Source organism: Macaca nemestrina, chromosome 3 (assembly GCF_043159975.1).
Source record: "Macaca nemestrina isolate mMacNem1 chromosome 3, mMacNem.hap1, whole genome shotgun sequence".
NCBI classification, from domain to species: Eukaryota; Metazoa; Chordata; class Mammalia; order Primates; family Cercopithecidae; genus Macaca; species Macaca nemestrina.
In genome coordinates this window covers 81,118,359-81,144,906 of record NC_092127.1, presented here as the reverse complement: position 1 = coordinate 81,144,906, position 26,548 = coordinate 81,118,359, and the positions used below count along the sequence as shown (strand labels likewise).

The 26,548-nt window shown below is 37.4% G+C and overlaps 1 long non-coding RNA gene across 1 annotated transcript in view; it reads right to left on the bottom strand.

Annotated features, from left to right (window-relative positions):
• LOC105486292 (uncharacterized) overlaps positions 1-16,965 on the bottom strand; it is a 65,989-nt gene extending 49,024 nt beyond the window's left edge. Inside the window, exon 1 of the long non-coding RNA XR_011621117.1 lies at positions 16,712-16,965. This is a non-coding gene — a long non-coding RNA (uncharacterized lncRNA). The remainder of the gene's footprint in view (positions 1-16,711) is intronic.
• Between the last annotated feature and the right edge of the window lie 9,583 nt (positions 16,966-26,548).

Here is a 26,548-nt window from a genome sequence, read left to right as displayed (position 1 = left end):
GATTCTAAGTCTCTTTTTAAGTCTCCAAGGACTTGCTTTATGAATCTGGGTGCTCCTGTATTGGGTGCATATATATTTAGGATAGTTAGCTCTTCTTGTTGAATTGATCCCTTTACTATTATGTAATGGCCTTGTCTCTTTTGATCTTTGTTGGTTTAAAGTCTGTTTTATCAGAGAATAGGAATGCAACCACCGCCTTTTTTTTTGTTTTCCATTTGCTTGGTAGATCTTCCTCCATCCCTTTATTTTGAGCCTATGTGTGTCTCTGCATGTGAGATGGGCCTCCTGAATATAGCAAACTTATGGGTCTTGACTGTTTATCCAATTTGCCAGTCTGTGTCTTTTAATTGGAGTATTTAGCCCATTTACATTTAAGGTTAATATTGTTATGTGTGAACTTGATCCTGTCATTATGATGTTAGCTGGTTATTTTGCTCATTAGTTGATGCAGTTTCTTCCTAGCATCGATGAACTTTACATTTTGGCATGTTTTTGCAGTAGCTGGTACCGGTTGTTCCTTTCCATGTTTATTGCTTCCTTCAGGAGCTCTTGTAGGGCAGGCCTGGTGGTGACAAAATCTCAGCATTTGCTTGTCTGTAAAGGATTTTAATTTCTCCTTCACTTATGAAGCTTAGTTTGGCTGGATATGAAATTCTGGGTTGAAAATTCTTTTCTTTAAGAATGTTGAATATTGGCCCCCACTGTCTTCTGGCTTGGAGAGTTTCTGCCAAGAGATCTGCTGTTAGTCTGATGGGCTTCCCTTTGTGGGTAACCCGACCTTTCTCTCTGGCTGCCCTTAACATTTTTTCCTTCATTTCAACTTTGGTGAATCTGACAATTATGTGTCTTGCAGTTGCTCTTCTCAAGGAGTATCTTTGTGGCGTTCTCTGTATTTCCTGAATTTGAATGTTGGCCTGCCTTACTAGGTTGGGTAAGTTCTCCTGGATGATATCCTGCAGAGTGTTTTCCAACTTGGTTTCATTCTCCCTGTCACTTTCAGGTACACCAATCAGATTTAGATTTGGTCTTTTCACATAATCCCATATTTCTTGGAGGCTTTGTTCATTTCCTTTTATTCTTTTTTCTCTAAACTTCTCTTCTTGCTTCATTTCATTCATTTGATCTTCTCTCACTGATACCCTTTCTTCCAGTTGAGTAAGTCATTTACTGAAGCTTGTGCATTTGTCAAGTAGTTCTTGTATCATGGTTTTCATCTCTATCAGGTCGTTTAAGGACTTCTCTGCATTGGTTATTCTAGTTAGCGCAAATGGCATTTTTGTATGAGATTGAAGTTAGTATCAGCTTGAAATAGACAGTTGTAACTATAAGATGCTTTATGCAAGCCCAAAACATAAATCACAAGGGAAGACAGAAAGAGGGAGAAATACATACAGAGTAACAAAATAGACCAGAAACAATTATCAAACTGGTAATAGTAAGCCTTTACCCATTGATAATTACTTCAAATGTAAATAGACTTAACTTCCCAATCAAAAGACATAGAGTAACTGAATGGATTTAAAAACAAGATCCAACTGTATGTTGTCTACAAGAGACTCACTTCAGATTTAAGGACACACATAGGCTGAAAGTGAAGCAATGGAAAAAGATATTCTATGCATATGTTAACCAAAAGAGAGCAAGGATGGCTATACTCATGCCAGATAAAATAGACTTTAAGTAAAAAACTGTAACTAGAGACAAAAAGATCATTTTACAATGATAAAAGGGCCAACTGAAGAAGAAGATAGAATTATAAATATATACACATCCAATATCAGGGTATCTAGATACATAAAAGCAAATACTGATCTATCTAAAAAGAGAAATGGACAGTAATACAATAACAGTAGGAGACTTCAACACCCTGCTCTCAATAATGGATAGAACATCTGGACAGAAAATCAATTAAAAAAAGAAAACAGGTGACTTGAACAACACTATGGACCAGATGGACCTAACAGACAAATACAGAACTTTCCATCCAACAGAAGAATATACATTCTTCTCATGTGCACACAAAACATTCTCCAGGATAGTTTATATATTAAGTAACAAAACAAGTCTTAACAAATTAAAAAAAAATGGAAATCATACCAAATATCTTTTCTAACCATAGTGAAATGAAACTAGAAATCAAAAACAGTAAGAAAATGAAAAAATTCACAAATATGGGAAAACAAAACAACACACTCTAATAAAGATTGGGTCAAAGAAGAAATCAAAGGGAAATTCAAGGAACATCTTGGGACAAATAAAAACCTAAACACAACATACTAAAATGTATGGGATGCAGTAAAAGCTATGTTACGAGAGAAGTTTATAGTGATAAATGCATATATTAAAAGAGGAAGATCTCAAATAAACAACCTGACTTTACATCTCAAGAGACTAGGGGGAACAAACCAAACGAAGCTCATAGTTAACAGAGGAAAGGAAATAATAAAGATTAGAGCATAAATAAATAGCAAATAGAAAAGCAATAGAAAAATCAATAAAACCAAGAGTTGATTATTTGGAAAGATAAAATCAACAAACCTTCAGCTAAACTAAGAAAAAAAGAGAAGACAAATTAGAAATAAGAAAGAAGACATTACAATGGATGACTCAGAAATTAAAACATTATGAGACAATTTATGAACAATTACACATCAACAAATTGGATAACCTAGAAGAAACAGAAAATCCCTAGTAACATACAACCTACCAAAACTAAATCAAGAAAACACTAAAATCTGAAAATAAATAAGAACACTGAATCAGTAATCAAATACCTGCTAATAAAGAAAAGCCCAGGACCATGGCTTTTTCTAATATTCAAAGAAGAACTAAAACCAATCCCTCTTACACTCCTTAAAAAGTAGGAGAATGGGGAACACTTTCATACTCACTTTAGAGGCCAGCATTACCCCAATATGAAAGCCAAATATATCACAAGAAAAGAAAACCATAGGCCAACATCACTGATGAACATAGCCATAAAAATCCTCAATGTAGTACCAGCAAACCAAATTCAACAGCATATTAAGAAGATCATACACCATGAACAAGTGGGATTTATCTCTGAAATGCAAGAATGGTTCAGCATCTGCAACTCAAACAATGCCATATACTACATTAACAGAATGACAGGTAAAAACCACATGATCATCTTAATAGATAACAGAAAAAGCATTTGACAAAATTTGACATCCTTTCATAATAAAAAACTTTCAACAATATAGGTATAGAGGGAACGTACCTCAACACAGTAAAAGCCATATATGTAAAGGTCACAGCCAACATCATAATCAATGGGGAAAAACTGAAAGCTTTTCCTCTAAGACCTGATACAAGGAAGGGATGCTCACTCTTACCACTATTATCAATAAAATATTGGAAAACCTAAGCAAAACAACTAGACACAAAAAAGAAATAAAAAGTCATCCAAGCTGAAGAAGAAGAAGTAAAATTATCTCTGCAGATGACAAGATTATTTACACATGGCCAGGCATGGTGGCTCATGCCTGTAATTCCAGCACTTTGGGAGGCCAAGGCAGGCAGATCACTTGAGGTCAGGAGTTTGAGACCAGTGTAGCCAACATGGTGAAACTCTGCCTCTACTAAAAATACAAAACTTAACCAGGCGTGGTGGCAGGCGCCTGTAATCCCAGCTAGTAGGGAGGTTGAAGCAGGAGAATTGCTTGAACCCGGGAGGCAGAGGTTGCGAGGAGCCATGATCACAACACGGCATTCCAGCCTGGGTGACAGAGTGAGACCCTGTCTCAAAAAACAAAACAAAACAAAAACAACAACAAAAAAAACCCCGATTATTTACACATGTGGAAAATCCTAAAGGCTCAACAAAAAATCTGTTAGAACTAATTAACAAATTCAATAAAGTTGCAGGATACAAAATCAACATACAAAATTCAGCAGTGTTTCTATATTGTTTCTAACAATAAATTTTCCAAAAAGGAAATAGGCAAACATTCCCATATATAATAGCAACAAAAAGAATAAAATACATAGGAATAAACTTAACCAACCAAAGAGGGGAAAGACTTGTACACTCAAAATTACAAAACACTGATGAAGGAAATTAAAGAAGATTACATAAATGGAAGGATGTCCCATGTTTGTGAATTAGAGGGATATAATGAAATTGTCTATACTACCCAAAATGATCTACGGATTCAATGCAAGCCCTAACAAATTTCAAATAGCACTCCCTACACACGTGTAGAGAGAAACAATTCTAAAATTCATACGGAACTTCAAAAGACCCCAAATAGCCAAAGCAATCTTGCTTGTCTTCTTTTTTGTTTGTTTGTTTGGTTGGGTTTTTTTTGTTTGCTTTTTTAAGACAGGGTCTTGCTCTGTCACCCAGGTTGGAGTGTGGTGGCGCAATCATGGCTCACTCCAGCCTTGACCTTCGGGCTCAAGTGATCCTCTTGCCCCATCCCCCTGAATAGCTGGAACTGCAGATGCACAATACCACACCCAGTTAATTTTTGTACTTTTTTTTGTGTGTGTAGAGATGGAGTTTTGACATGTTGCCCAGGCTGAAAGCAATCTTGAGAAATAATAATAAAACTGGCGACATCACACTTCCTGATTTCAAAAGATATTTCAAAGCTACAGTAATCTAAATGAGATGGTACTGACATAAAGACAGACATATAGATTAATGGAACAGAATAGAGAGCCCATAAATAAATCCATGCATTTACAGTCAATCTTAACTACAGTGCTAAGAACACACAATAGTGAAAGGATGGTCTCTTCATTAACTAATGTTGGGAAAACTGGATATTCACAGGCAAAAGAATGAAATTATCTGATACCATAAACAAAAATAAACTCAAAATGGATTAAAAACTTAAACATAAGACTCAGAACTGTAAAACTACTATAAGAAAGCATAGGGAAAAAGCTTTTTGACATTTGTCTTGGCAATAATATGTTTGAATAAGATACCAAGAGTACAGGCAACAAAAGCAAAAATAGACAAGTAGAATCACATCAAATTAAAAAGCTACTGCACAGCAAAGAAAAAAAATCACAGAGTTAAATAGCAACCTATGGAATGGGAGAAAATATTTGCAAACCATACATCTTATAAGGTGTTAATATCCAAAATATATAAGGAACTCACACGAGTCAATAGCAGAAACAAATAATCCAATCATAAAAAGGACAAGGGACCTAAATAGGCATTTCTAGAAAGAAGACATACAAATGGCCAACAGGTATATGTAGTGGTGCTCATCATCACTAATAATCAGGGAAATGTAGATGAAAACCCAATGAAACATCACCTCTTACCTATTAGGATGGCTATTGGCTATTATCAAAAAGACAAGAGGTTAAAAGTGTTGACAAAGATGCAGGAAAAAGGGAACTCTTGTACAGTGTTCGTGAGAATGTATATTGGGACAGCCTTTATCAAAAACAGTATACAGGATCCTCAAAACTCAAAAAATAAAAAATAGAACTACCATATGATCTAGCAATCTCTCTTCCGGGATATACCCACAGAAACGGAAATGAAGATTAAGATCTTGAAGATTTATCTGCACTCCCATGTTCACTGCAGCATTATTCACAACAGCTAAAATATGAAAAGAATGTAAACATCCACTGATGGATGAATGGATAAAAGAAAATGTGGTGTACACACACACACACACACACACACACGATGGAATATTATTCAGCCTCAGGAAAGAATGAAATTTTGCCAGTTGCAACAACATGGATGAACCTGGAGGATATTATGATAAATGAAATAAGGCAGACATAGAAAGACAAATACTGCTTGATCTAACTGATGTGTGAAATCTGAAACAGTCACACTCATAGAATTATAAAGCAGAATGGTAGCTGCCAGGGGCAGTGGGGAGGGGGAAATGGTAATGTTGGTCAAAGGATAAAAAGTTTCAATATGCAGGATGAATACGTTCTACAGATCTAATGTACAGCCTGGTGGCTATGGTTAACAATATTCCTTACTTGAAATTTTCTAAGAAGTAGATCTTAAATGTTTTTACCACAAAAAAAGATAATAATAAAAGAAGAAAAAGAAAATGGTAACTTTGTGAGGTGATAGATATGTTAATTGGTTTGATTGTGAAGACCATTTCACAATGTATACATATATCAAAACATCAAGTTGTATACCTTAAATATGTACAATTTTTATCTGTCAATGTTCTTCAATAAGGCTGTTTCAAAAAAAAAAGAAAGAAAAAATCCAACTCTTAAAAAAAGTAATAGAATCAATCAGAAAACTAAAACAATACACTTAATGACATAAAAATAGAAAACTCTAGTATTCCAAAAAACGGCTGGCAAATCATGAAAAAAATGTTTGTATCAGTCTTGCCAAAAATTCAATATCCTTAATATATAAAGTGCTTATAAGTCAGTGCTTATAAATCTGTATATACTATAATATATAGTATCTTCAGTATTTTCATATACTATAGCATAGTATTTCTTCTAGTGAACTGTGAGTGCTATAATTCAGTAGTAGAACACCCTAATTTTAAAAATAGGCAAAAGATACAAATTATTGTGTTAAACTTTTAAGTTCAGGGGTACATGTGCAGGTTTGTTACATAGGATAACTTGTGTCATGGTGATACAGGAGTTAAGAAGAAATCACTTAGGCAGAGAGTGAGGGTACGGAAGTCCTCGGTAAGGCTTTTCTCTTTAATGAAAAGCAGCCCCAAATCATTGTCTAACAAAGAATAGCCTGTAAAGTCGATCTGCGGACATAGACGAGCAAGCTGGGAGCTTGCACAGGTGAATGCTGGCAGGAACTAGGGGCTAGACGTGTTCAAGATGGCGGCTTCATCTTCCCTTCTCTGCCAGCCATGTGTACAGTAAGAAGCAGACAAGAGGGCTCAGATCAACTGGAAAGCCCATTTGCATAATAAGATTAGGGTGGGACAACTGGCCTTTCCCCATCTGCTATGTAAATGTCATACCTGATCGAACCAATCTGTGAACCCTTTGTAAATCAGACGCTGCCTCCTCAAACCTGACTATAAAATTCAGTGCCGCCTGCGGGTCTTTTCCACCCAGGGACCCCACTCTCTCTATATAGAAAGCTGTTTCTCTTTCTCTTCTCTTCTGCCTATTAAACCTCCACTCCTAAACCCCTCTTGTGTGTCCATGTCTTACATTTTCCTGGTGCATGACCATGAACCCCAGGGTATATACCCCAGACAACGTAGCCGCTTCTATGGGGGTTTGTTGTACAGATTATTTCATTACCCACGTATTAAACCTAGTACCCATTAGTAATTTTTCCTGATCCTCTCCCTCCTCCCATCCTCCACCCTGAGATAGGCCCCAGTGTGTGTTGTTCCCCTTTATGTGTCCATGTGTTCTTATCATTTAGCTCCCACTTATAAGTGAGAGCATGAGGGATTTGGTTTTCTGTTCCTGCATTAGTTTGCTAAGGATAATGGCCTCCAGCTCCAACAACATCCCTGTGAAGGATATGATCTTGTTCTTTTTTATTACTGCATAGTATTCCATGCTGTATATGTACCACATTTTCTATACCCAATCTATCATTGATGGGTATTTAGATTGATTCCATGTTTTTGCTATTGTGAATAGTGCTGCAATGAACATGTGTGCATGTGTCTTTATGATATAATGATTTATATTCCTTTGGGTATATACCCAGTAATAGATTGCTGGCTCAAAAAATATTTCTGTCTTTAAGTCTCTGAGGAATCACCACACTGTCTTCCACAATGGTTAAACTAATTTACACTCCCATCAACAGTGTATAAGCATTCCTTTTTTTCCACAACCTCACCAGCATCTGTTATTTTTTTATTTTCGTAACAGCCAATCTTACTGGTGTGAAATGGTTTCTCAGTGTAGTTTTGATTTGCATTTCTCTAATGATCAGTGATATTGAGCTTTTTTTATATGCTTGTTGGCCACATGTATGTCTTCTTTTGAGAAGTGTCTGTTCATATCCTTTGCCCACTTTTTAATGAGGTTGTTTTTTCTTGTACATTTGTTTAAGTTCCTTATAGACTTTTGATATCAGACCTTTGCTGGATGTATAGTTTGCAAAATTTTTCCCGCATTCTGTGGGTTGTCTGTTCACTCTGTTGACAGTCTCTTTTGCTGTGCAGAAGCTCTTTAGTTTAATTAGATCTCATTTTTCAATTTTTGCTTTTGTTGCCATTGCTTTCGGTATCTTCGTCATGAAATCTTTGCCAGTGCCTACGTCCTGAATGGTATTGCCTAGGTTGTCTTCTAGAGTTTTTATAGTTTTGGGTTTTACATTTAAGTCTTTAATCCATCTTGAGTTAAATTTTGAGATACTTTTTTTTTTTTTTTTTTTTTTGAGACAGTCTTGCTCTGTCACCCAGGCTGGAGTGCAGTGGCTTGAACTCGATTCACTGCAATCTCCACTTTCTGGGTTCAAGCGATTCTTGTGCCTCAGCCTCCCGAGTAACTGGGATTACAGGTGTGTGCCACCATCCCCAGCTAATTTTTATATTTTTAGTAGAGACAACATTTCACCCTGTTGGCCAGGCTGGTCTCGAACTCCTGGCCACAGGTGATCCACCTGCCTCAGCCTCCAAAGTGCTGGGATTACAGGCATCAGCCACCATGCCTGGCCAAAAATTTTTAAAAATATAAACAGCCAATAATACAAAACATTTTTCAAATTCATCGAAATGGAACTATTACAGTGAGATACCATTTTTAACCATGGAATTTTAAAGATATTTTTGAAAAAGGAAAACACTCCCTTATTGATAAGGGAGAAGCAGTCATACATTGCTGTTGGCAATACAGACTGGAACCACATATCTGGAGAAAATTTAAGAATATGTACCAAGATTCTAATTATTCCTAAACACAGAGTGGCATCCTAGATTGAACAGAATACTGACTTTAGTGGAAAAACTGGGGAACTCAAATAAAGTCTGTAGTTTAGTTAATAGTATTATACCAATGTTAATTTCTTAGTTTTGACAAACGAACCATGATTATGTAAGATGTCAAAATTAGTAGAGGTTGGGTGAAGGAAATATGAGATCTTTGGACCACTTTTGCAATTTTTCTGTAACTTAAAATCAACCCAAAATTTTAAAAATTAGGCATTTATGTCATTTAACCCAATAAATTCTACTCTTAAGATATTCACTATGGGAGATAATCAGATGAAAAATAGTTTGGGGTAAGTTATTCATTGCAGTGACATATTTGATAGCAAAAGAGAAGAGAAATGGAAAGAAAAGAAAAAAAAGAGTTTTTAGCAGAGAAGGGACATTATCTGACTTACAATTTATGTGTTTAATTTTTGTTTTACTCTTAATTTTTTTCTATATTTCTCAAATTTTCTATAACGAACATCTATTCCTTGAGAAATAAAGGAACAGTGTCCTACCAGATTGCGATTGCTCATCTGGAAGCAATTGTGTTATTTCTTTTTTCTTTTTATTTTTTTTGAGACAGGGTCTCACTCTGTCATCTAGGCTGGAGTGCAGTGGCATAATCATGGCTCACAGCAGCCTGGACATCCCAGGCTCAAGTGAGCCTCCCACCTCGGTCTCTTGAGGACCTAGGACCAGAGGCATGCACCACTGTGCCCAGCTAATTTTTGTATTTTTTTTAGATGGGGTCTCACCACATTGCCCAGGCTGGTCTTGAACTCATGGGCTCAAACAATCCTCCCACCTTGGCCTCCCAATGTGCTAGGATTACAGGCATGAGCCACCATGCCAGGACTATTGAGTTATTTCTTACAGCACTGAGCCTATTTGGTTCATGATACTTTAATATTCATCTGTAAAATGAAAGCCTCAATAGCTCTTACTAAAGCATATTAAGAATGTTTAATTGAATACGTCTTTAGTCTAGGCTGGGTGCGGTGGCTCATGCCTGTGGGAGTTACTGCATGAAATGGTATTGTTTTTAAATATCCATAAATTTCAAGTTATTCACTTATTCATTCAAAAAATATGTTGAATGGTTAGCATATGGCAACACTGTTAAAATATTCAAGATGAACAATTTTGCCTAAATGCACCTGAGTATAACGCTGAACATAGTGAAACTACCTTTGCAGAATTGTAAGTAATGAGAGAAATCTAACATGACTGACTCTATCTTGCTTTTAACCTCACAGGCTCTTCTCTTCTCTTCTCTTTCTTCTCTTCTCTTTTCTTCTCTTCTTCTCTCTCTTTCTTTCTTCTTTCTTTTTGTTGTTGTTTATTCTAGCATGGAGGCCAAGATAATATGAAAGGAATTTAGTTTACAGTTAAACTTTGAAGGAAGGAAAACTGACCCCCCTCTTGCTGGAGACTGATGCTGCATTCATAACACAAGATTAGAATTATGGTTGGGGCTTGAACCTTGCTAAAGAATAAGCATGGTTAAACAATAACCTACCACTGCTTAGTTTGCTTTTCTATACATTGCTTTCTGCTCCAAAGTCACATAAGAGGTAATAAGATTTGTAACTTCCCCAACTACTCCTATAGATAAAATAACTATTGTGAAACCTGAAGAACTGGTCTTTGAGATATTTTTCAGATTTAGCATTTCAACAAAGAGATGCCACTTGGTTCTGAGAACACCCTTTCCCCCTTCCCTGGGAAAAGACTTAGCTGTGTGAAGGCAGTTTAGACACCCCTGTGATTTCATCTTCAGCCAATCAATTGTTTCAGTTCCCCCACCACCTGACTACCAGTTTACCCTTAAAAACTTTACCCTCTGAATTCTTAGAGAGATAGATTTGAGAAATTTCTCCCATTCTCCTCATTTGTCTGGCCCCACAATAATTAAACTCTTTCTTTGCTGCAATACCTGCTGTTCTCAGTGCATTGGTTTTTCTGAGCAGCAGGCAAGAAGAACCTGTCAGTCTGTGACAATGGTGGGACAATGAGGACTGAACCAGGAGTGTGGCACACTTCAGACCCAAGTCCTGCCCCTGCTTGTAACTAGTTATGTGATCTCTTTGGCCTGTTTCTTCATCTATCAAATATTTAGAAAGATGATCTCTCAGGTCTCTGTGTAGCTTTACTATTCCATTGTTATGCCCTCCCTGCTGAGCATCTTGGATGTGTCTGTAAACTAACCATCTAATATCCCCCTTGTCCCTCAATTGCCATTTCCTCTGAAGCTCCCAGATGCAAGGAGTTAAAAAGTCTCTGGGTACCTCTCTCCTCTCTGCCTTTCTGCTACTTATCTACAGTGGCATGTCCAGGAGTATATATAGATGTTGGAAAGAGGACTGCACTGGAAAACAAGGCACCTGAACTGGAGCCCTGGTTCCGCAACTGCCTCTCTGTGTAACCTTTGGCAAGCACTCCACTTTCTTGGGCCTTAATTTTCCCTGCTGCCACAGACTAGAGTTCATCTAGATCCATGGTTCTCAACTCTGGCAGTATTTTAGAATCACTTGGAGTGTTTGATAAAAATCCTGATGCCTAGGTTTCACCCCAGGCCAATTAAATCAGAGTCTTACCAGTGTTAGGCCTGAGCAGAAATAATTGCAAAAAGTGGCCAACGCTAAATAAAATTTATTTATAAAAGCAAAGGGCCAAGAATAGCCAAAACAATCACGGTAGCAGATGTCAAGACTCCTTATAAAGCTACAATAAGCAAGGCAGCATAGCACTGGCACAAAGACAAATAGACCAATAAACCTATACATATAAGAGCACATGATTTGTGACAAAGATGCCCCTGCGGTATGGTGGGGGAAAGAGTGGAAATTTCAATAAATGGTGCCATAACAACTGCCTATCAGTAAAGGAATAAATGAACCCTGACTCCCTATCTCACACCATATCTTAAAAACAATTCCTGATGGGTGATACACCTACATGTGAAAAGTAAAACACAGCATAGAAAATAACATAAAAATTACATAGAAAAGTCTCTTTACCATCTTGGGCTTGTGTGGTAGCCAGAGTCCAAGATGGCCCCTGATGATTCTTTATATGGTTCCCTCCCACATTGAATAACACCGACTTGTGTAATCACTAGGCTATTGTGCAAAAGATGTGCAGCTTTCGAAGCTAGGTCATAAAAAAACATTGTGGTTTCTGCCTTGCTCTCTTTTGGGTCACTTGCTCCAGGGGAAGCCAGCTGCTATCATGTGAGGACACACAGCAGCCCTGTGGAGATGCTCATGTGGCAAGGCACCAAGGCCTCCTGCTAACAGCCAGTAAGAATATGGTACATCCTGTCAACAGTCATGTACTATATGCGAGTAAGTTATCTCAAAAACAGACATTTCTGTTCCTGTTGAGCCTTTAGATGACTGCAGACTTAGACAACATTTTGACTATAGTTTCATGAAGAACCATTAGCTACATCCACCCAGCTAAGTTACCCCTGATTCTTTGATCGAAACAAAGTGTGAGACTTTTTTTTTTTCTTTTTTTGACCACAAAGCTGTGGTAATTTGTCACATAGTGATATGGTTTGGCTGTGTCCCCACCCAAATCTCATCTTGAATTGTAGTTCCCATAATCCCCACATGTCATGGGAGGGACCCAGTGGGAGGTAACTGAATCATGGGGGCAGTTACTCCATGCTGTTTCATGATAGTGAGTTCTCACAAGATCTGATGATTTTATAAGGGGCTTTTCCCCTTTTTCTTGGCACTTCTCTTTCCTGCTGCCTTGTGAGGAAAGTGCCTTGCTTCCCCTTCACCTTCTGCCATGATTGTAAGTTTCCTGAGGCCTCCCCAGCCATCTGGAACTGTGGATCAATTAAACCTCTTTTCTTTATAAATTACCCTGTCTCAGGTATTTCTTCACAGCAGCATGAGAACAGACTAATACACAGGGTAATAGAGAACTAATGCATACTTCACTCAGCTGCCAGGTTACTCTCTTTAAAGTACAGTTGTGCCCAGACCTTGGTTTCTAATACCATTTCCACTCAGAGGAACCAGAGTTTCTAAATGAAATGGCTGTTTCTGGAGCTAGGGCAGAAGAGGTACAAGATGAGCCTTTTTATGTCCAAAAATCAGGAAGTGAGAAGATAGTGGGGAAATGTCACAAGGAACCATCTTGGAGAGATTCCCACTGGCCAAATGTGGTTCAATTAGAAAATCAAAATAATTAAATACAGTAATGAATTATACGCCTTTGTAAAGACTAAGAATTCATGAATACATACTGAAAATAAGTCTCTGAGTTGACTCATTGACCAGGGTCATACTTCCCAATACTTCACTCTTTCAACAGAAAGAAATGAAGCATGACTCTAATAATATGGTGAGGGTGCAAGTCAGGGACCACAGAAGTCACTACTGGGCTTCTGAAAGCCCAAGGCCACATTTGGGAAATGATTTGCACTTCTGGCAAAAGTGCAAGAGGGGCAGTGGTGGCCCCAGAAGAAATATTTTAATAAAGAAGATACACAAATGGCTAATAAGCACATAAAAATGCTCAACATCATTATTAATTAGGGAAGAGCATTAAGTGTACATTTTCACACACACTAGGATGGCTATCAAAAGTAAGCTATAGAAAATAACAAGTGTTGGTGAAGATGTGGAGAAAAAGGAACTCATATATTGCTGGTGGTTATAAAATTTGTGTAGTCATTTTGGAAACAGTTTTGTGGTTTCTCAAAAAGTTAAACATAAAACTATCTACCCAAGAGAAATGAAAATATATGTCCAAGCTGGGCACAGTGGTGCATGTCTGTAATTCCAGCTACTTAGAAAGTTGAGGTGAGAGGATTGCTTGAGAGGAGTTGGAGACCAGCCTGGCCAACATAGCAAGACTCCATTTACTTGCTTGTGAATGTTCATAGCAGCATTATTCATAACTCCAAACTGGAACCAACCTCAATGTCTATCAGTTGCTAAATGTATAGACAAAACCTGGTAAAGCCATGCAATGGAATACTATTCAGTAATAAAAAGTAACAAACTGCTGATACACAGCACATCACAAGGCCCCTTGGATGGGGGAGGGGGGCGAGTCATAATGAACTGAGACATCAAATGCAAGAAGAGGTGGAAGCTATTTGAGTGAGGTAGAGGGTAGGAAATAACAGGCTCAAATTTGGTAAGTTACATTTGAAGTATCTGATATGTATTTGAAGTATCAAGGAGAGGTGAGCAATAAAAAATTAAAAATGGATGTTTGTGTTTGAGAAACAAGAGTCTGCATGCTGGAAATCAGATGGTATAAACACATGACTCTCAGTCTTCAGGTAGAACCACTGGGAATCACTGTGGGAAACTTGCAGCTCTGGGGTTTATTAGTAAGAATGTCCAAATATATTAATCGGTCTAATTTTTATGACAATATTAGTATAACAGAAAAAGCTCCAAATCTAAACATAGATAATGTTTACTGGAGAACATCTCCCTCATTTTTTCCCCTCTACAAGCAGGTGTACTGTCTAACGAGTATGGAATTGTGAAAAGCATGAGAGCCTTGAGGTCAGAGCGGGATAAAATCTGAGCCTGGTCAAGTATTAGGAGAGCTACATTTAATAAATGGCTGAAATGCTCCAAACCTATTTCTTCATTTTAGATGAGGATAGCACGAAAGCCTGAGGGTTGTTATGAAAAGGCAAAACAGCATGTAGTCAAGAACACAACCCCTGAAAACAGTCCTGAATTTGAAGTCTGCCAGTGCCATTCATTAGCCATGTAACCTTGGCTAAGTTTCTGAACCTTTCTGGGTCTCAATGTTCTTACCTGTAAAAGATGGGTACCCTTAGTACCTGCCACATAGACTATTGTGAGAATTTAATGAATGAATTCACATGAAGTACCCAGAATGGTATAAAAATAATAATGGGCTCAATAAATGCTGATATTACATGCAAAACCACTTAACCTAACTGAATGGTATATAAAAATTGCTCAAAGGGATGGCCATCATTATCATTGTTTTTAAAGCTAGTGAATGGTTAGTTTTCATTGTATAAAACTTTATACCTGGAACTCCTAAGAAAACAAATCAGAAGGTGTAATTTATGTGAAAGCACACATTCTGTAGGTGGTTTCCCCCTTGGGTAGTAGTGAATGTGTACTGCACAGTTCTCATTGTCCCACTTAGTGAGTCTTATGATCTCATGCAAGCATTCTGGAGACTGTGGGCTGAGGTTAGAAAAATAGTTCATTCTCAAAATTCAGAAATCTTTCCCTTTCCATAGAATAGAAAAAGAATCCTGACCTATACTCAATGAATCCACAGAGCCACTAACACCTATGGTAAAATAGGCTATTATTAACCACTGTGTGGAAAATCTGTGTTTCAGGTGGAATGAACACTTCATCTCCTTAGCAAAAGAGTCCAAATAAACTCTCACCCAGATTGCAGAATGTGCCTAAAACCCTGAATCAAGATTGCATAAGCTGTACTACACATCACCTTCTTTTTTCCAAAGGCAGCGTTTTATACAAATGTTTGTTTTGCATGTGTTTTGACTACTTTGATCCCAGGAATCCTATGCTTCACACTCCACAGACTTTAATTTCAACTCGTTATTTGGGAAGGCCATAATGCTCTGTAAGTGGAATAAAGGTTTTCTAAGTGGAGGAGAAAATGGAGGTAGAAAGTAGCTGGTATTACAACAACTGCTAGCATGATGAGAAAAACCAAGATATTTAAAGTCTGCCAGGATAAATTTTTTTCTAAAAGCTCAAGAGCACAGAATTATTTGATAAATTATCCAGTATTATTAGAGATTTTACTTTATGTGTCTTATAAGTCATCCTGAGAGCATGTTTCAGTTTCCATACAAACACATGATTATGATCATTCCCTTCTGAACTAATTATGTCTTAATTATGCAAATCATATGATTATTTCCTTGAAAACTCTGCAGATGAGAGTGGTAATGTCACCCATTTTTAATTTTGCAGTAGGTAAGCTTTTGATTGAACTTTCTAGACTCTGCTCTCATGCCACCCTGAGCAGCCCAGCCTCTGGTTTTCTGCCATATGAAATTTTTAAATTGCTCAATAAAAGAGAAGAGGCAGCATTAATTTTTCACTTTTGATCCAGTAAGCCAGAAATTATTAATTTCCCACAAATAGAAGGAAAATCCCAACTTACTCAATGAATCCCAACCCCAAATGCTCCTTCCTGGCTGTTAAAAAATCCTGTGCTCGGGGCTGGGCATGGTGGCTCATGCCTGTAATCCCAGCACTTTGTGAGGCCGAGGCTGGTGGATCACGAGGTTAAGACATCAAGACCATCCTGGCCAACACGGTGAAATCCCGTGTCTACTAAAAATACAAAAAATTAGCCGGGCATGGTGGTGGGCACCTGTAGTTCCAGCTACTCAGGCGGCTGAGGCAGGAGAATGGCGTGAACCCAGGAGGCAGAGCTTGCAGTGAGCTGAGATTGCGCCACTGCACTCCAGCTTGGGCGACAGAGCAAGACTCCGTCTCAAAAACAAACAAATCAACCAAAAAAATCCTGTGCTTGGGTCGATGTGTCTATCACCTGACAGTGTAAGTACTGTGTCAGCTCAGCTCTCTCTGCCTGCCTGCTTCATAAAGCTTGAAGACTGGAAAACCATTGATATTTTTTGCCCACCACTGTTCTGTTGGAGAAGACCTACTTTACACACTACTTCTGCTGCACTCACAGCCCACCATCATGTATGTTGTTAGATAATGCTTCTTTGATGTTTATTTTTTAAGTACTATAATTATCCATTTATAGGACAAATAAAAGCAGTTATTACTTACTCTGTTCTCTGTGCCAGCCCTTTCCTTTGCCAAAGCACTTGCTGTCTCTGAGTTGGTTTGGTGACGAGGGTCATACTTCGCAATACTTCACTCTTTCCACAGAGAGAAATGAAGCACAACCCCAATAACAGGGTGAGGGTGCAAATCAGGGACCACAGAAGTCACTACTGGGCTCCTGAAAGCCCAAGGCCACATTTGGGAAACAATTTGCACTTCTGGCAAAAGAAGAATGATTCTATTGTAACTGTCATCTGAACAACACTAGGCAGGGGGAGGGGCAGTGGTGGCCCTCCCACTTTAGAAGATCATAAGTGGTGTTAGACTCTTAGCGGAAAACAGCTGGAACGCTGTTTGTCCAACCATTTCTTTTTTTTTTTTTATAAACATATTTTTATTTTATTCTTGCAACAAATGTGGATACTGAATCTAGGCCTGTTTTATCCAGAAGGCAATTGAGGTTGAGAGGCCTACAATTTATGTCAAATTATTTGGATACAAATTAATTTGTTTTTATGCTGTGCAAAATACTCCTTTGAATGGAAGCAATGATGGCAGAGTGATCCAATTAACCCATTAGGTTAAGCACGGAAATTTCAGACATTGCTGGCAAATTGGAGAGATGCATGGCTTCATTATTTTTTTTTTATTATTATACTTTAAGTTCTAGGGCACATGTGCACAACGTGCAGGTTTGTTACATATGTATACTTGTGCCATGTTGGTGTGCTGCACCCATCAACTCGTCAGCACCCATCAACTCGTCATTTACATCAGGTATAACTCCCAATGCCATCTCTCCCCCGTTCCCCCACCTCATAATAGGCCCCGGTGTGTGATGTTCCCCTTCCAGAGTCCAAGTGATCTCATTGTTCAGTTCCCACCCATGAGTGAGAACATGAGGTGTTTGGTTTTCTGTTCTTGCGATAGTTTGCTGAGAATGATGGTTTCCAGCTGCATCCATGTCCCTACAAAGGACACAAACTCATCCTTTTTTATGGCTGCATAGTATTCCATGGTGTATATGTGCCACATTTTCTTAATCCAGTCTGTCACTGATGGACATTTGGGTTGATTCCAAGTCTTTGCTATTGTGGATAGTGCCGCAATAAACATACGTGTGCATGTGTCTTTATAGCAGCATGATTTATAATCCTTTGGGTATATACCCAGTAATGGGATGGCTGGGTCATATGGTATTTCTAGTTCTAGATCCTTGAGGAATCGCCATACTGTTTTCCACAGTGGTTGAACCAGTTTACAATCCCACCAACAGTGTAAAAGTGTTCCTATTTCTCCACATCCTCTCCAGCACCTGTTGTTTCCTGACTTTTTAATGATTGCCATTCTAACTGGTGTGAGATGGTATCTCATTGTGGTTTTGATTTGCATTTCTCTGATGGCCAGTGATGATGAGCATTTTTTCATGTGCCTATTGGCTGTCTGCATGTCTTCTTTTGAGAAATGTCTGTTCATATCATATCCTTTGCCCACATTTCAATGGGGTTGTTTGTTTTTTTTCTCATAAATTTGTTTGAGTTCTTTGTAGGTTCTGGATATTAGCCCTTTGTCAGATGAGTAGATGGCAAAAATTTTCTCCCATTCTGTAGGTTGCCTGTTACTCTGATGGTAGTTTCTTTTGCTGTGCAGAAGCTCTTTAGTTTAATTAGATCCCATTTGTCAATTACGTCTTTTGTTGCCATTGCTTTTGGTGTTTTGGCCATGGTAATCTATAGATTCAATGCCATCCCCATTAAGCCACCAATGACTTTCTTCACAGAATTGGAAAAAACTGCTTTAAAGTTCATATGGAACCAAAAAAGACCCTACATTGCCAAGACAATCCTAAGCCAAAAGAACAAAGCTGGAGGCATCAGGCTACCTGACTTCAAACTGTACTACAAGGCTACAGTAACCAAAACAGCATGGTACTGGTACCAAAACAGAGATATAGACCAATGGAACAGAACAGAGCCATCAGAAATAATACCACACATCTACAGCCATCTGATCTTTGACAAAGCTGACAAAAACAAGAAATGGGGAAAGGATTTCCTATTTAATAAATGGTGCTGGGAAAATTGGCTAGCCATAAGTAGAAAGCTGAAACTGGATCCTTTCCTTACTCCTTATATGAAAATTAATTCAAAATGGATTAGAGACTTAAATGTTAGACCTAAAACCATAAAAACCCTAGAAGAAAACCTAGGTAATACCATTCAGGACATAGGCATGGGCAAGGACTTCATGTCCAACCATTTCTTTTGAGAGATGAGGACATTGGAGCCAAGGGAGGGTAAATGTTTGTAGAAGGTCATATGGCACACTAGTGACTATGCCAGGACACTGAATTCTGGCTACAGTGTTCCTTTCTTTACATCACTTTTTGTTTTGTTTTGTTTTGTTTGAGACAGGGTCTCACTCTACCACCCAGGCTGGAGTATAGTGGCATGATAATGGCTGACTGTTGCCTTGATCTTGCTGGACTCAGGTGATCCTCCCACCTCACCCTCCCTAGTAGCTGGGACTACAGGCAAGTACCACCATGTCCAGCTAATTTTTTTTTTTTTTTTGTAGAAACAGGGTTTTACCATGTTGCCCAGGCTGGTCTCAAACTCCTGGGCTTAAGTGATCTGTCCACCTTGGCCTCTCAAAGTGCTGGGATTATAGGCATGAGCCGCTGCACCTGGCCGTATCACATCTTTATATACTATAGGTACCTCACATTTGAGAATTGTTTAAAAAAAAAAAATACTGCAGCGGTATTGTGGACTGAATGTTTGTGTCCTTTCAAAATTCATATGTTGAATCCTAATGTGAAGATATTTGGAGGTGAGCCTCAGGAGGTGATTAGGTCATGAAGGCAGGCTCTCATGAATGGGATTAGTGACCTTATAAAAGAGACCCCAGAGAGCTGGCTCCCTTGCCCCTTCTACCATGTGAGGTTACATTGAGAAGGAGTCATCTGTAAACCAGGAAGTAGGATGAATCTGCTGGTGCCTTAATCTTGGCCTTCCAAGCCTCCAGAATTGTGAGAAATAAATTTCTATTGTTTATAACCCACCAAACTAGTGGTATTTTGTTATAGCATCCCAAATAGACTAAGACAGGTGGCCATTCTTTCTTTTCCAAGGAAAAGAATTACAGATCTGAAAACGTACCATACTGAGGCATCACTGCTGTCCATTACACACAAATTTCATTAAAAAATATATGACAACACTGTAATTAGACTATGTTCCGCCTCAGATTAGATACAAGTTGTAAATGAGGACTAAAAACTCACCTAATCACCCTCCCAATCTATCATCCTAGCTTCATCTCTAACTATACCTAATTCCTCACCCCCTTTTCCTGTTGCATTAATTTCTCATGCTTCTGCCTTTGAATTTGTTGCTTCCTCTGAAGCAAATTCTCTTTTCTTCATAAACTGACTCATGCTTCAAGTTACTAGGTTTGTCTATGCAATCTTCCTTTTTCATTTATACCCTATAGGTTTTTGCATTTGCTACCATCTAGCACTTAATAGATTTTATTATTTGAACCTAACACTTTCTCTTCAGCCAGTAGTGATCTCCCAAGCCTAACAAGGTGCTCAACAACAGTGCTTTCTGATATTGTTTACAGAATTAGATATAAAGATGAGATCAAAGCAAAAAAAAAAAAGTGAACACAGGATCTACTATGACAGTTACTTCTAGTAGGGGGAGGACTTGTTTGATGTTTGTGGGCCTTTATTATACACTGTTAAATTAAATGTGGCCTAAAGTTCTCTCCATACATAGCAAACTGTAACCTATCTTAATATGTAAATAAACTACAATCTAATTTGAGTATATTCTTGTAATAAGTAGCTAGGTCTCAGCCAATCATAGCACCTGAGATTTCAGCCAATTACAGGCTGCAACTGCTCAGACCATGACAAAATAAGACAGATAAAGAGTTGTAATGAATCAGGCTATTTCTATATGTCACTTTCTTTTTCTGTCTATAAATACTGCCTATCCACTGTTGCTGGGTGAAGCTCTCTGAACTGCTACTGGTTCAAGGTGCTACCCAATTCATGAACTGTTTCTTTGCTCAAATAAACTCTACTAAATTTAATTTGTCTAAAGCATTTATTCTAGTAGATTGGTGTCAGAAGTGGGACCCAAAGCAGACCTCCAGGGACACAAAGGAGTACCGTATGGCCAAGTGAAGGTACTCACCAGGGATCATTTGCCCACTCATCTCTCACAGCAACTGGGATCATGGCAGGGTTCTCTCTTAAATTCAAGCTCTATGAATTTTTGTTTTGACCTTTCTGACTTTATTTGAGCAATTTTACTGGACTGGGCTGGAGGTCAGTATCTTTTGAAAATGGGTTTCTCCAAATTTAAAAAACGTCTGGGATTCCAGCCAGGCACTCATGCCTATAATCCCAGCACTTTGGGAGGCTGAGGCGTGTGGATCACCTGAGGTTAGGAGTTTGAGACAAGCATGGCCAATATGGCGAAACCATACCTCTACTAAAAATATAAAAATTATCCAGGCGTGTTGGCAGGTGCCTGTAATCCCAGCTACTTGGGAGGCTGAGGCAGGAGAATCACTTGAACCCAGAAGGCAGGGGTTGCAGTGAGCCTAGAATGTGCCACTGCACTCCAGCCTGGGTGAGTGTGAAATTCCCTCTCAAAAAAAAAAAAACAAAACTTGGACTTCCAAGAATCTGGGACTTCACTTTTTGGTACACCAGCTAACTTTATATACAAAAATTATGGGCTGGGCCTAGAACCTGTGTGTTTTTGAAAAAATGTCCCTTACTAGAACAACTTAGAATTATAGTTGTTACAATGGGGAAATTTTAACATATATAAAATTGTTCATTTGCAGGAGCATAAAAAAAAAAAGAACCCAAAATGCCATAAAGCAATGGGATACATTTTTAAATTGGCATATACAGGCATCTAAAGTATTAAATAAAGCAAAGATTGCCTCTTTATCAGGTTCCTTACAGAAAACAAATGAAAAAAATGTTAAATATCTTTTTCACAAATATTATTTAAAAACTTTACCCACGGGGGCAGGAAATCTTATGCTATTGGCCAGGAAAACAATTTTGGTTCAGATATTTTTAAATAAATTATTGAGTTTTATCTTATTGTGCTTGGCAAATGGCTAAAAATTTTAAACAAAAGCTATTTAAGATCTGTGTCTGTTTATATGTTTATGGACAGATCTGTATGTATGACACATATGTGTGATATTTTTGTATCTCCTTATGATACTGCCAAATTAAATTGAAAACGAGCTCTATTTATTTGGCTCTTTCAAAAATAAGCACTAATATAAATGAAGTATTCGCTCAGAAAATTAAGAACTAACTCAAATGTTCACTTGGGTGAGCTTGATAAATAAGAATATTATTAATTCCATTAAAACAGTCATGTCTTCAGAATTTTCAGCACTAAATATAATACCGGCACATAACTTTTCCTACCTAGGTTCACTGGTAAAATAAACCTATGCTACCTCTATATTACAAAATATGTCAGCAAGAGAAATAACTTAGATGATATGATGACTAGCTGCTTACTATCTCATCTTTATAAAGCAATCTATGCATAATTCTGAAAAATAAGTGAGTTAAATAGATATAAGATAAAGTTCCCATGTAAAAGAGTCCTTCCTATACTAGAAGGTCTTAACATTCTTATCAAGATGGAAAACTGAAGTTGAGGGAAATCTGTACAAATCACAATTTAATTCTCAGGCCTAGCCATGAAAAAAGAAAAACTAAGAGGCTAGAGTTGAAATTTTGTCTCCTCTACAGTTTCTTATTACTGATACACTAAAGATATTTGTAACGTTACAAACATGTTCTGGGCAACACTGACAAATTGTACTATAAGAAAGCATATGCTTCTAGAGGTAATGATTGATAAATTTGCCAAGGTACAGATGAGTGATGTGGCAGTTCCATAGGTGATGTGACAGTTCACAATTGCTTACTTTGTAGTGTTCAGTGGCAATTAAGGTCACTAAGGATTAAGAATTCTAATTGGCCAGGCACAGTGGCTCATGCCTGTAATCCCAGAACTTTGGGAGGCCCAGGCAGGAGGATCACAAGGTCAGGAGTTCGAGACCAGCCTAGTCAATATGGTGAAACCCCATCTCTACTAAAAATACAAAAATCAGCTGGGCATGGTGGCATGCACCTATAGTCCCAGCTACTCAGGAGCCTGAGGTAGGAGAATCACTTGAACCTGGGAGGCAGAGGTTGCAATGAGCCACGATTGTGCCACTGCACTTAAGCCTGGGTGACAGAGCGAGACTCCATCTCAAAAAAAAAAAGTAATTAATATATTTTATTTAATATATAGAATTATTAGAAATAGAGAAAAACTCTATATGCAAGTATATCAGGAAGTTAAGATGTACGTTGGGTAAGAAAAAGTTATAAGGTATGAGAATTTTTTCATTAAGGGAAAAAATGAGTAACTTTTGTCTTCAAATAGAATGACTGGTTGTTTCAAATGTGAAAAGGAAAAGCATAGGAAAAAAACTGAACAGATAAGGAAGTTGTAGAAGTTTTCTGGAAGATGAATCTTATGAATGGAATTTCATGTGTGATTAAGCTGGCTAATATTAGAAGAAAATTATTTATGAGTTTCTCCAAAAGTTGAGCATCAATATCAAAAGTATACTGATGCAAAACTAGCATGTAGTCCTCTCTGTTAAAACAATAAGGTTTTCTTGAACTGTTGGCCTGCTCTTGATAGGAAATTATGAAAAGTTTTTCTTTACTTTTTATATAATTTGCCTAGGAAGCAAAGATTCTGTATTTTACCAAGATAATTTCCTGTGCATTATGTTGCCTTAATTAGGTTTTTGATCACTTATGAAAACTGAGTCCCCTTTATTAAAAAATGTAAGTTACAACTATGTAACTTTCTGTATTTGCCTTTGAAGTCTTTAAATTATCACTTTGATTAAATGAATGACTATTGTTCACAGTGACCTGTGATCCTTTTTTGATCAAATGTTTTAAACCTTTGATATTTTTACTAAACTTTCCAAAGTAAAATTCTAAATTAAGTCTTTTCTTGAAATTGAATTAACTTTGAGATTTTCCATATGGGCCTTCAGAATATCTCAAAAGGACATCTCTCATTATAGAAAGAGACATATTAAACTAATTGGTCTGATCTGATACGTTAAATTATATGGGAAGGATTATAAAATAATAAATACTAAATTTTTTGAACTATATTTGTATGAATGTGCTATTAATATGTATTTCAGAAATTGAGTAAAATTCATAGAAATCTAATAGTCCTGCTATAAAGCTATCAGTCATAATTCTAGTTATTGTCTTAAAATGTTGAATACAACAGAAGTAACTGAGTTTCCTTGTCAATTGTGTCATTATTGTAATAAACCCTTACCAGATCTTTAAAGTCGTGGCCATTTTAAGTCTTCACAGATAGTTAATTGTTTACTCTGATACTTTCCTGAGAAACCATAAGCCTAAAATGTTCATCTTCAAGGAGATTTATAGAAAGAACTCTGAGAATGCAGGTTTCTCATAACTTTAAAATCATACCATTGGATTGGGTAAGAATTCCCAGGACTCTAATGAAGAAATTGACTGATTCATAAAACTGCTAACCTAATGTCACACAGAATAAAAGATAATACAAAGGAAACGACTTGGGCAGAATTTCACGTAAGTCAGTACTGAAATTATTAAGATATACAACTTGAATGAACTCTATAATATTGATTCAAGTCAAATTACATTTGATAAAACCTATTCAATAAACAGTGCTATAAGCACCTGCATTGGAGAAACAAAGTTGGTACTTAGGAAAATGTAAATCCAGTGTTAAGCCTGGACACATGAAGAACCGGGATGGCTGCCTGGTTCTCCTGGAGTCTTAAATCTTCCAGTATTAAGAGCTCTGTGCTCCATGATTATTATGGAGGAGATAAAATGATTCAAATTATGAAAAAAGATTGGTGGGGTGACTTACCAAATTGCTAAAATAGTTTATAACCAATGTTTGGTTTGTCAAACCCATAATTGTGGTAAGACAATAAAAACTTTAGGTGATACATTTCCTGAACATTTACAAATGGCTTTCATTCAATTTCCACTTTAAATGCATGTTTTCTGGTTGTACAGAAGATTTCCAATGCAGGGAGGCCAATGATATAACAATAGCTAAAAGGTTATTGGAAAATGTGTTTCTCTTACGGGGCATTGCTGGAGAAATTTCCAGCAACAGAGGTATGCAATTCACTAGACAAGTTGTAAAACAGTTAAACAGGTATTATAAACACAATAGCATAGGAAAAGCTAACTGAATTGATTGGATTCCCTTGGTCAAAGGTATTACTGATTGATGGCAATAAGATCCATTCCCACTGGAAAACATAAATTGACCCCTCATAAAATAGTTACTGGAAGGCTTATGCTCCTAATAATAAAGTCTCATGTATCTTCCACTCTTACAAACCCTGGCATGACTTAATAGTGCAAGGCTTGAATGCATTCTGAAAAGGATATTTTTACTAAGTGAAAGAAGTCCTTCATGACTCACCAACTGATGACAACCAACTGCTTCATAATATAGAACCTGGAGGTGGGAGTCTTTTGGAAATAACCCCAGAGAAAGACAGTACTTGAACTCAGTTGAAAGGGACCATACCAAGTTCTTCTCTGCAGCAAACTCCAAGGCCTTGAATCTTGGATCTGCATTTCTCAACACAAAAGAGCTCCTGTAGACTTCTGGAACTGTATACCTGTGGAGACCTTGAAATAAAGCTGACTGGGGAAGTTTTTCCCTAGAAGCACATGGCATCCTATATGTAGACAGCTTTCCTAATATTGCAGATCAAGAGTTCTTTGCTATCATGAAAGGCTTATCTTTTTTTTTCCTTTTTTCTCTATTTCCTGCAATACGAATTCCTTCCCTTTCTTTAGGAAAACCCTAAATAATGCTAGACCTTTTTTGAATTATATATGTATGGATATGTTATTACTATGTATTTCAGAACTTGTAAGAAATTAATAGAAATCTAATAGTCCTGGTATAAGGCTATTAATCATAATTCCAGTTGTTATCTCAAAACGTTGTATGCAACAGAAATAACTGAATTTCCTTGTCAACTTGGGACCACACTCTGTGGATGACTTTGGCAAAGTCTTATGGTCTCTAAGAAACCAAAGTAACTGTTGGGTTTATGAGCTAATGCCCAAAAATCTGGAAACAATTTCATTAACACTAATGCCTCTCTGTGTTCCTAAAGAGAGTCACCCTGCAACTCCAAGGAAAGAGAGGAAAGTCATCCTTGATATGCTACACATCACTGCTACTTGCCTTCCTACACTTGCTGAAAATAGTATCTTGATCTTTCCAGTTAATAACTGAACTGTCACCAAATGTAGAACATCTGGATAGAGGGGATTGGTCAATGGGTACAAAGTTACAGTTAGGAAGAATAAAAGCTGCTATTCCACTACACAGTAGAATGACTACAGCTAATAATAATGTATTGTATATTCCAAGATAGCTAGAAGAGATGATTTTGAATGTTATCCCCAAAAAGAAATGATAAATGTTTAAAGTGATAGGTATATTATTTAATAATTACCCCAATTTGATCATTGTTCAACATATACATGCATTGAGTCATCCCCATAAATACGTACAATTATTATGTGCCAATTGTCAATAAAAGTAAAAAAAAAAAAAAAAAAAAAAAGATCAGAGTGATGCCTACAAAAGTTATCTTGTGCTTCCAGGCATTGCATACTCAAGATGCTGAGGACTACCTACGTGGGTATGAATAATTGCT